Raw genomic sequence first — 10,109 nt, forward strand, 5'->3', positions numbered from 1 at the left:
TCAGAAACACTTTTAGGACCTCACAAATAGCCTCTTTGTAGCTCTTTTGAGAGACAAGAAACTCCTTACAACCATCATAATCAAAGGATAAATATTTCTGTCCTTAGACAGGGGTTGCTTTGTAGGATACAAAATGGACACAAAATAACCTAAAGCAATAAACTTCACTATGTAATACTAATTCCCTTCTCCTGGCCTGAACGGGCTTGGCAAGATGAGAAAAAAATATGGATCTCAGCATCAGTATATAAAATAAAAACTCTTCTTCCTTGTTTTCAAATTATTTCCCTGCTATAGCATAGGCAAGTATTAATACCATTATAGTAGAAGGAATATTATCAGTATAAAATAGGAAATGTGGGTTGAAGGGACCGCAGAGGTCACATCTAGTGCAACCCCCTGCTCCAAGCAGGACCAGCCCCAGCTACATCATCCCAGACAAGGCTTTGTCAAGCTGGGCCTTAAAACCTCCACGGATGGAGATTGCACCACCGCTCTAGGCAACCCGTCCCAGTGCTTCACCACCCTCCTAGTGAGAAAGCTTTTCCTAACATCCAACCTGAACAGCAGACAACAATGAGAGGTTATTCTCTAAACTGAATACCGCCATGTCCCGAGAACCGAGTAAAAATATGTATGCATTCAAAAAATACAGATGTCAATTCTGCAATAGTCTCTTGTCCAGATCCTTCAAGTAAGTGTCGCTGCCCAAAGAGCACTTGCTTCCATGTCATGGTCAGGAGTTTGTCTTCCTAGGGACGGGGAGGGTCTCTCTGACACGAGTGCAGCTTCCACGTTTAGCTATTAAGTGGTTCGGCTCCGGTACTCGGAGTTTGGCTGCTACACGTGAATGACGCTAGCCCCCTGCTACTTCCATTTTCCACCCATAGCTATCTGTGCCAAGGTGTGTGCTGCTTGGACTTGGTCACAGCCGATTCCCCCAAGCCCTGTCACACACACATGCAGAACGCTGATCTGCTAGTGCTTTGCACTGGTTTAAACACCTGCTCACCTGTGAAGGGGTAAGACCTTGGCTCAGTGCCCCTTTACTGCCCCAAACCTGGGCTGCAAGAAGGTGGAAATTCTCCCTCTCCCCTTCTAGGTTGCACTCTGCGAGGACCTGGAGACCATCTCTGCAGTACCCCCATCTACAGTCATCCCCTACCAGGCGAGATTCCTACTCCACCAAAAGCTTTTCCTTTCCTGACACATCCTTAAAGCAGGCAAATGTCAGAAATTTGCAGTGAGTCACAATATATTAGCGGCGAGTCACCGCGGTGTTAAACAGAACAGCCTGCACCATATTCCTTCTTACAGAGGAATCGCAACTGTTCATTTTATTATATTTTGGTGTTCTTGTTTGGACCAAAAGTGACCTATTTATAGCACTTGTGGATCAGAGCTTTGTTCTAACGACCATTCGAGAAACGGAGATTTTTATACGCTCCGCCCTGCTTATTCTACCAGGGTTTATTACATCACAGTCTGTTGCCATGGTAATAACTATGATGTCACATCTGCTACACTGCAGATTTAAGTCGCTGCTGGTGGACGTGGGCGTAGCGCTGCTGGAGACAAGGCAGAGCTGCTCTCCCCAGCAGTGAGGGATAGCAGAGCCAAGGCAGCGAGGTGCTGCCTTGTAAGGATAGAGCTGCTTTCTGAAGCACGAATCCCCTTGTTCTGGAGGAAAAGAGGGCTTGGAAAAAACAACATGACCCAAGCTTTGCTGCTCTGGATACAATCCTCCTCCATCACGCAGGTGTAACGCTATTGAAAGCAAGGGGCACAATTGCCTTCCCACTTCAGTTAGCTTTGCACCAATGTATTTCCAGAGGCTTTAAGGGATTAACTCCTGTTTTACAACAGTATGGGAGAAGAACACAGCCTGTGGCCTTTTAAAATTATTTATTTGCAAAGACTTGTTATCTATGGAGCTGAGAAGAGCAGATGCTCTGCGGGACCTGATGCTGATCTCACACCAGTTACTCCTGAGCTCCTCTGGGAGAACCGTGTATTTTCTGAAAGGGTTTGGTTCTCCTCTCTCTTATCCAGGAGTAACTCAGCTGGGCAGATATTTGGCTGGGGTGATATGACCCCGGCACCCGTTCCTGCCCGGGGCAGGGGGTCGGACCTGATGATCTATTTAGGTCCCTTCCGACCCTAAGCACTATGATACTATGAAATCAGCGGAATTGGACTGGCACAAGACACAGGTGAGAGGCAGAGCAAAGCCCAACAGCTTCATAAATAACAGGCTGGATCCTTAGTGGGCATAAATCAGCATAATGCTACCAGAAGCAATGCTGCTAGATGGATGTTCACCACCTGAGCATCTGAGCCATTAAATGCTCACAAAGCTAAGTCAAGACTGCACTTGGAACAAAATCTTAGTGCTGGTTGCACTTCCAGGCGGTGCTTGGAAGGGGGCAAAGGAAAAGCAGTTTTCTAAAAAGCATATTGTGAAATACTCTAGTACCAACAATGTCTGGAGACTCACCAGGATAATAACCTTCCAGAGGAAAGAGGGATGTGCAGATCCTGCAGTGCTAGCCGGATCGGGGCATCAGGGAAAGAGGTGTTGGGGTAACCATGCTCGCACCTGTAGATAGTGCAACGGCTGAGGATGGAAATAGCCAAGGACAGCATGAGGCATGTGTTGAAAGAAGCCTGCCAGAAGCAGAATGGGCATTTTTGTAAATAAAGAACAGAAGAAACCTGGTATACTATAAAAACACGACGGCTCAGTAACACCGAGACTAGACAGTGACCCAGGATCCGTGATAAAGCAAAGGGCTGGAAATCCCTCTCTTTTTCCTCTGCTTGAGAACCGCACAGTTGTTGGGGCTAAGACTGCTTTAAAGCATGCATGCTGTGTGCAGCGCTCACTCACTGGTATTGAATTTCCCAATAAAAGCGGCATTTGGAAGCAGATTTGAATCAAGGATGGGTGCACAGGGAGGTTCAGTGAAAATTAAAAAGCTTCTGTGCAGCTTAGCTACTTATACGGGTCCCACTACCACACTATCCAAGTCCCTCAACACTTTTCATAATCTACACTCACGACGCACCTGGGAACCAGCAAAGCTCTCTTGCAGCCTCTTGCGAAAGGGAACTGAGGCACGGAGAAGCTGAACAACTTACCTGAGGTCACACAGAAAATCCTTGAACCCAGGTTTCCCAGCTCCAAGCCTAGGCTAGCCCCTGGCCCTCTCTTTGCCTTGCCCTGTCAACCACAAATCAGCAGCAGGATGTGCACCCGCGGCCTTTACACAACCAGAACAGCCAGAGATTTCAGCGGGAGGCATTTTGCAAGAGTGAATTCAGTCTGCAGCATCAGAGCCCAAGATGTTCTGGCTCAGAACAGCCCCGAGTGTAGGGCTGGTTTGATGGATGCTTTCATAAAGCCTCTTAGAAATCAGCATGCGTCTTTTTAATGTTTTCCCTTGTGAAATTGGGAGTGGGAAGAGGAGTTCTCTGTTGGCCAGCAGTTTGGAAACCGGAGCATAGACTATTGCACTAGTGAATGAAAACCTCAAACACGAAGCCGACTGCAAACCAAAAGCCGGGTTGAGGCAGGATTGGTACAAATAACCTGCAGTCGTGTGGGATCAGTCCTTCGGAGAGTGAAACACGGGATGCTGCAGGGTAGGAGCTTCTGCTCCCACCGAAGTCTGAGACCCCGAGCACTTGAAGTCCCAGTTCTCAACTCTCTCTTGCACCTTTCAACAGGTCCAACCTATCTGCAAATGGCATTTGCCTCAAGAGCTGCAAGATCCATCACATCAGTAATGAGCTGGTTATAAGTAATGTCATTTGCACATGTCGGCGTGCAGAGAAATTAAAGCAGGCGTAGCAAAGCCGGCTCTGCACAGCGCTATCCAAATTCTCTCACTGTACTTTTACTACGTCCGTCAGTTTGATCCAGATCAAACAAATTCTCATCTTCCCCCTGCAAGTGATTTGTCGGACTGTTTAGCACCTGATACTGCCTGGAGTTCAGCGTCTTTGCTGGGCCGTGTAATCGGTTTCCTTATCGAGAAAGTTAGAAGAACTGAGGTCTTGTAGATGAGAATCATGAATCTGTTCCAGGAAAACAACAGTTGGAAACACAACCTCATATTTGAAATGCACCACCGCTCAATGCATTCCATATGGACATGGTCATGCTGCAGACATCTCTCCATGTACTACAGGACAGGGGGAATTAGTTCTTGTTTGAATCCTTTCAGAGCAAGGTAAATGATATACCGAAGGGCACAGCACTACAAAGGTATGCTTATAATTAGATCCAGCGTAGTTAAATCTGACATTCAGCTGTTTTATGCCAGCTGTGCCTTTTATAAAGGAAGACCATTTAGGCAACGGATTTCATGTCTTTTAACTGTTTACTTAATATGAATTCAATCCATGCCCATTTTTTTTTTTCAACTTGACTTTCTTTGCGTGCTTTTTATGCAGTTGCATAAGACACTGAAGAACTTGTAAGTGTTCTCACAGCTGTGCAAGGTTTATATTAATGCAGCCGTTACATAATTGTGACACAGAAATGTTATGTACACGTCTGCAGATCCTGAGCGTGGCTCCAAAAGGACATTTCAAAACTGAAATATCTGTTCCTTTGCTCCTGGAAAAGGCAGCAAAAGCTTGCTTTTTGGAGGTAATTTTGGGATGCTTTTCTGGCCAGTTGTTGCATTCCTTGCTTGAAATCTTCTGTCAGCAACATGCCATCATGAATATTACTTATAATCAAGTAGCAAGTACAGTCCCTAACCAGGAACAGGATCCCACGGTGCTGTATAAAATCAGTGACAGTCTCCTACCCTAGGAATTTAAAGCCTAGATGGACCAGGCAGAGAAAGGTAGAATTATTACTCTGTTTTTACAGATGGGGAACAGACACACAGAAGAATCAAAGGACTTGCCGAAGTCCCACAAAAGGTCTCTGGCAGGGCCAGGACCTGAATGCAGAACTCCTGAGCCCTCGCCCGTCGCCTAATCAGCAGGACGGACCCTGGTGCCTCACACCAGTGTCAATCTGGAGTGACTTCACTGAAGCCAGTGGGTTACGCCAGATTCCTGCTGACGAGAGTCAAAATCCATCCGAGAGTGCCTGGCAGAGTCATCACGTGTCTGCAGAGCAGGCTCGCATCTGGATGCCGAAAGACTCCTTTTCAGTTTGCAGGCAGACTGGGGATGTCCTACAGGCTGATGGATTCCTCCTTTCTATTGTGCAAGGCCAGAGAGATGTCAAAACCGCAAGGCAGACACAAGCACCACATCACGAGCAGTGCGAGCCCTCCACCGCACTCGTTTCCAGTACTCTCGCAACAACAGATCCTGTGTGGTCCTGACCATCCTCCGGGCCTACTTCATGAAGGGTCGGGGTCTTTTGAACCTGCATGCTGAAGGCAGACCTTTTCTGCAGGCAGAGACCCGAGAGCCAGGCTAAGATGGGTAGGGAGAGATGCACCTTAATAAATGCTTTGCTTTCCCACAGAAACATGTGAAAAGAGGCTCTTCATGCCTTGGACCCTAAGCAGTCTCCCCAAATAACCAGCCCCTGGGCGATGAATTTGCCCAGGCCCTGCCATCCTCTTTAAGATAAATCAGTTATAAAGTCAGCTTTGCACACACAGCACTTCACCCTGCAGCCCACCTTGATGTACGATCCCCCAGCAAAGCCACAATTAGGTGCTGCATATAAAAACTGACACAGAGGCAACATAAGGACGGAGAGAGTAAGGGTTACGGATGGGACCTTGCTCCCACTGGCGTCAGGAGGGGTTTGTGCTTAGGTGGCTAGCTCACACACCTCTAGCCCCCTTCACACTTTCATCTGCTCACTAGGGGAAAGACGCACCCCGCTCTGCCAGGGCACTGGGGTTGCAGCCTGAAGAAAGGCCAGGTCCGTGTCAGCTGAACCTTAGTTTTCACATAACCTCGACTCTTCCTATCGACACGAAGTGTGCGGCTGTGAAGCAGCCAAGCAGCTTTGGAAAGCCAAGGAAATAACGGGCTGCAAGGGAAGCTGATCTCCAGAGGAGACGCAGAGAGACTGAGGGGCCGGCAGCAAGGTACGGAGGGACTTGCTAGGAACACTGAAGTCAGCAGTACAACGTGCCAATGCCGGAGCCAGGCGCTGTCTCGAGCAGCAGCTTGTAGCCTCTTGCTGTTTGGTTTTAATTCGTTGTGCTGCGATTCTTAATTGCTGGGGCTGGGTTCGGTCTGCAGGGAAAGGTCGATCCTGCTGTAAAAGGGGAAGGGGGCCCTTGTCCACTGGGACGGATGGAGAGGCCAAGGGGCGCCTGGCAGAAGGGGCGGACGGCTCCGAGCCAGGTCCCTCTCCCCCCAGAACCAGCTCTTGGGGTTGGGGTTATCGTCTGACCTGCACCAAGAGATATACAGCAAGATCATGCAAAGTTAACCCCGTAGGACCCAGGCAATCTCCCCTGCCTACCCCCTCCAGCTCGATTTTTGCCAGGTCACGCTCCTGAAGGTCGTTTATACGCAGCTAAGTAGCAAAGGAGGGAGGAAGAGAAAGGCAGCGGCAGAGCTCTGCAAGCTGGGGGGTGCCTTCAAGCCTTTGCTGACTCATTTTTGCACCATGTGGTTTGCACGGCTGGTCCCGAGGCGCCTGGGCCCCGGGTGCAGAAAACAGACTCAGCCCTCCACCCTGGTGCCCTGCCCCCACCGGCTTCCTGGCTACTCCCACCCACGTCTTGGTACCGCAGATGGTGCTGGCCCCGGGGCGCTGCCCCGACCCTCCCGACGGCCTTTCCCCTGCACAGAGCCCTTCTCTACTGCAAGAGGCAAGCCTGTGGTGGTGGCAGATGGGCCGTGCCCCAGCAGTTGTGGTAACTGTTTCCCAGTAATCTGCAGCATCCTCCAGTTACGGTTGCCATCTCCTTTCTACATCTCATGTGCTGGCTCTATAATCCTGCCCCGACCTCCTACCCATGGATCTCTCGCACTAGCCCAAGGGCTACGATTCGGGGTGCCTGGCCAATAACGCTAACGTCTCTGGTTGCACAGCTGCGATCCCATCCGAGGATTCAGCAGCGCCTCCTAAAACAATCGGGCTGAGCTCTTATTACAGCGATAAAAAAAGTCCAGCTTTAATGGAGCCCTGCAACCCCGTGCAACGTGAAGGGACGGTGAAGCCCCTGGAGCAGCACGCTACATCTTGCATTGACTGCACAGGGTTTGCTACTGGGGCGTGCGGCTCGCACGCACCCACACACACGCTGGGTTGTGGGAGCTGGGGGTGGGACACACGGTTGGCACACCCAGTCTGGCTGAAACTTTCCTAGCACATTAGCCAGCCGAGTCGCTGCCTCGGGAAAAGCGTCCACTGAGCCGTCTCCCTGCCAAGAGGCTTTTGCTGCATTTCAGCTAATATTTGCTCAACCTCTCTATTTCATCGCATTATTTCTAGTCCACCTCCATCCCCAATCCAATGCCCCATCTCTAGCAACTCCTCTTCCTCCAGGCCCATTATACCTCCAAGGCACTTGTACTCCCTTCTATGTCCTGGTCCCCACCTTATTTTAGCAACGGTGCTTCCCTTTCCCACCTCCTGCTGAATAACCTTATCAGGTTATTTTTTCCCTGGTTGTTTAGTTAGAAAGATGAATCTCTCTCTGTTATTTCCTGCCCGTGTTTCTAGCTTTTGTATTGTGTAAGGATTGTGTCCACATGGGTCTCCACACCACTACCGCCGGCTGGCCTGGTAGCATCTCTACCGTTCATTTAAGTGGTGTGCCCTTTTCCAGATAATTAATGGAAAATGCATCCAAGTTCAGATCAAAGATTAACACCAAACTGAGCAAGCCAGACTCCCGCCCACAACTCCAGACACGGGTGTTTAGCATCACCTTTTATTTATGAACCCACCCATCCCTGACACTGCTCATGTCCAAGGGGAAGGATATTGGAAACCTGTAGCAAATATTAGTCTGACATCCAGACACTTTACACCTACCATGTCTGCTTCGAGCTATTGCATTTCCAATATTGTCGGTCAGGTTTTCGTTTTTGTTTTGGGTTTTTTTTTTAAAGCCAAAGTGTCCTGGCAGGATTTGTTCTGAAAAAGAAGAACAGGTTGTAACAGTCCATCCAGAAAGGAGAGGAAAAGAAAATCATAAAAACGGCACGGAAAATCTGGTTACTGTCATGATACAGGGGTATAGGATGCAGCCGTGTTGCTCTAAGGACATCGGAAGACAAGGTTCTTCGGGTAAACTAAATGTGATATCTTTTATTAGACCAACTAGATAGTTGGACAAATCCTTCTTTGCAAGCTGTCAGGTATAAATACCCTTCCTCAGCCTAATGAAGGGTATTTATACCCGAGAGCTTGCAAAGAAGAATTTGTCCAACTATTTGAGATGGTCTAATAAAAGAGATGAGATTTACCCCAAGAACCTTGCCCGTTACTGTCATGAGATTTCTTTTCCCATTGAAACATAAAAAGCCGTGTCATAGGCATACGCACACCTCTACAGAAAATGAAGCCGCGCTCCTTTGGCAGTCGAAGTCACCAAGGCAGATCGTGTGCGTGGTTGCGTTTGCTCTGTACATCTTCTTTCCCCGAGCCATTCGGTTTTGCTAGTGTGCTTATGTAGCCTGTAAATGTCTCTTAATAAAGTCTTAATCAAAACAACACAATACTTACAAGCAGCCACTTATGCCAAAAAGGACATTGGGAGTGGGGGGAGCGGTATGCATACTAATAAAAAACAAAACACATAAATATTAAAACAAAACTCAAACCGTATTGAAGAGTAACCTAAAATTATCACTGAATTTCAGAAAAATAAAGCCAAATCCCAAACTTCAGACACATTATACATATGTATTTGTATACGTATTCATATATACACACACACATTTAGCATATTGCTCAGATATGGTAAGTTATGACACATTAAGCGCTAATAAGCACTTGAAGGATGAGACTGGCATGAATTTCATCTGGTCACAAAACACCATGTTCTTTCAGTGACCTCTTGGGCTTTTTGTGTGGACCAGAAGCAGACACGACGGGGCCGTCAGTCCTGTCCCCGATGCTGCAGTGATGAGCGATGCTGCTTCAGTGCCTATGGCCAGAGGTTCAGGATCCTTTGGGCAGACTGTCCCCTGCTGTGGTGTGATGCAGATGGGCTATCGTTGTGGGCTTTCTGGAGAAAAAGGCCGCTGAACATGTGGTCAAGCATACGCAAAGCATCCAGAATCCCAGAGCGGCTGTCCCCTGCCAGACGGGAGGGATGCTTGGGGCTGAGCCCTGGGCAAGTTTTTGGTTAGGGTTGGATCCAAGTTTCCCCAACCTCTCCCTGCACAACATGCAAAGAGCTGCTGCCAGGGGCTCGGAAACCCTGCCCGGGCCCCCATCCAAGGAGGGGAGCTTGTGGGATCCAGCCTGTGCTGCTTCCTCAAGCAGGTTCCTCTCCCGTTTCCAGGCACTTTCTGGATCCAGCAGAGATGCTGGGGCAGGACAGGGTGGAATCTGGCCCAGACAATCCCCAACACATCCTATCCCATTCCCCGGTGTATTTATTCAGCTGAGCTGGGACGGCCCTGCTCTCACAGCCCGCTCTGTTTCGGTGTGACTGAGTCTTCTGTCTCGGGGAAGCCTCAGCTCCTGCCGCGAGTGAAACACTCACTGCTTATATTATTTGGGAAATCATTTTCATTTTTAGTAATAAAAATCATAGCGGGCAAGGGCAGAGACATCTCAGAGCATCCGTTCTGTACCCGTTAAAGCACGTTTTGTCAGTCTCACACACATTTCCTCTCTTTCCTACACACACACACACACACACTCTTTTCTCTCCCATACACACTCACTCTGTCCCTCTCTCTCACACACAGTTGCCCTGCTCTCTTTTGAAGCCGACGGCTCTGCATGGGAAGCACGCATACATTTATAGAAAAGGTTAAAAGCAGCAGAAAGGTAGCAAGCCCTCCCTGAGAAATAAACAGCCAACTATAAATAAAAGCAGCTTATTAGCAAGCCCCAATGCAAAAGCAGCCTCCTAATCAGCGAGGGCCAGGGAGGGCTTACACAGGTATGGAGCCATCGAAACTCCCATAGCAACCAGGCTAAGCTC

This window comes from Alligator mississippiensis, chromosome 12 (assembly GCF_030867095.1).
Source record: "Alligator mississippiensis isolate rAllMis1 chromosome 12, rAllMis1, whole genome shotgun sequence".
In the NCBI taxonomy this organism is placed as follows: domain Eukaryota; kingdom Metazoa; phylum Chordata; order Crocodylia; family Alligatoridae; genus Alligator; species Alligator mississippiensis.